This window comes from Chiloscyllium plagiosum, unplaced genomic scaffold (genome assembly GCF_004010195.1).
Source record: "Chiloscyllium plagiosum isolate BGI_BamShark_2017 unplaced genomic scaffold, ASM401019v2 scaf_10156, whole genome shotgun sequence".
In the NCBI taxonomy this organism is placed as follows: Eukaryota; Metazoa; Chordata; class Chondrichthyes; order Orectolobiformes; family Hemiscylliidae; genus Chiloscyllium; species Chiloscyllium plagiosum.
In genome coordinates, this window is record NW_025215043.1 from 26,711 (window position 1) to 28,895 (window position 2,185).

The following is a 2,185-nucleotide window of genomic DNA, read 5'->3' on the forward strand; positions in this document are numbered from 1 at the left end:
AGTTGCCCTTAGTGCCCAGGGATGTGCCGGGTTAGGGTGGATTGGCCGAGCTAAATTGTCCCGTAGTGCCCAGGGATGTGCAGGTTAGGGTGGATTGGCCGAGCTAAATTGTCCCGTAGTGCCCAGGGATGTGCGGGTTAGGGTGGGTAAGCTGTGCAGAATGCGGGGTTACAGGGAAGAGGGTTGGGTCAGAGTGGGCCGTTCTTTGAGGGTCAGTCTGGACCCAAGGGGCCGAATAGCCTGCCTCCACGCTGTCAGGTTTCTGTGGTGGTGCGGGTCTGGACGACAGTGCTTGATGTGAACGCGCGAAAACTCAGCTTCGTTATTTCGGTTCCGTGGACAAGAGAATCCTGGAGGCCCACAGCACAGCAGTCGTTCCTTCGGCTCAGCGTTTCCACCTCTGGTTTTCTCCTCCCATTTTCCAGCTCGTCCCCACCTGGGGCTGTGGGTGAGCGCTTCAAGTGTCATCACATCCAAGTCCTGGGTTGTGAGCTGACTGGAGATAGGTCACTTTGGAGCCAATTGTGTTCGTCTCTGTTATGCCAACCAGCAGCCCCACGGTTAGAAGGCTGTATTCATCAAGTTGGCAGTGACATTCCAGCACAGTCCAGGCCCTTCGGCCCCTCCACGCTGTGCTGACCCATCTGAAGCCCCTCTCTCCTACACTATCCCATTCACATCCATATGCCTATCCAATGCCCATTTAAATGCCCCTAAAGTTGGCGAGTCTACTACTGTTGCAGACATTGCGTTCCACGCCCCCTCCTACTCTCTGAGTAAAGAAACTCCCTCTGCCATCTGTCCTATATCTATCACCCCCTCAATTTAAAGCTGTGTCCCCTCGTGCTCACCATCACCATCCGAGGGGAAAGCCTCTCCCTGTCCACCCTATCTAACCCTCGGATTATCTTATACGTCTCAGTTAAGTCACCTCTCAACCTCCTTCTCTCTGACGAAAACAATTCCCTCAGCCTTTCCCCATAAGACCTTCCCTCTGTACCAGGCAACATCCTGGGAAATCCCCTCTGAACCCTTTCCAAAGCTTCCACATCCTTCCTATAATGTGGTGACCAGAACTGTACGCGATACTCCCAAGTGCGGCCGCACCAGAGTTTTGTCCTGAGTGAGTGCCCCTCAAAAGGTGGATCGGTTGGAGAGGGACAGACAAGTGCTGTTAACACCGAGGGCGAAACAGAGAGCCACTTTTGTCTTGCGAAATAGCTTAGCCCGCTGTTGAGTAACGCCTGTGGGTGCGAAACCAGCTGAGCTGCATTCCATAGACACCTGAGTCGAGTGAGGGCCAACTGAAATTTATTTTGATTACCTCTGGGAGCACACGGGAAGAGAACTAACGCTGGGTTTCGTCATAAATATGGCGGAAACGCCTCCTCAAAAGCAAGGGTAACTGACGTACTGTTCAGACAGCGAGCGTCGAACAGTGCAGGCCCTTCGGCCCTCAATGTTGTGCCAGCCCTTTGTCCTACTCTATAAGATTTGGACTAACATACATACCCAACATTTTACTGTCATCCGTGGGCCTATCCAAGAGTCCCTCTCAGAATTAACGTTTTGGGTTCGGTGACCCCCCCCCCCCCTTTGCTTTCTCTCCAGCGATACTGTCGGATCTGCTGAGCTTTTCCAGCAGCGTCTGTCTCCAGCATCACCTTATTTCTGATCTTTGTTTTTGGAATTATCTCTCTGCCTCACTGAATCGGTCCCTCCCTTGGCGTTTTGTTCAGCTGTTAACAGTTGACACACACCCCGGCAGAGATGGCGATGAGGACGTGCCAGTGTTAGACTTGGGGTGGACAACGTGCAAAATCACGCTTAGCGTCCCAAACAGGTAAATTTGGAAGAACACGCTTCTCTGAGCACCACTCCTTCGTCAGGTCGCGCGTGGGGCAGGATCATAGGTCACAGACTTTATAGCTGAAAATGTGTTGCTGGAAAAGCGCAGCAGGTCAGGCAGCATCCAAAGAGCAGGAGAATCGATGTTTCGGGCATGAACCCTTCTTCAGGAATGAGGAAAGTTTGCCCAGCGGGCTAAGATACAAGGTAGGGAGGAGGGACTTGGGGGAAGGGGCGTTGGGAATGTGATAGGTGGAGGGAGGTCAAGGTGAGGGTGATAGGCCGGAGAGGGGGTGGGGGGCGGAGAGGTCAGGAAGAAGATTGCAGGTTAGGAAGA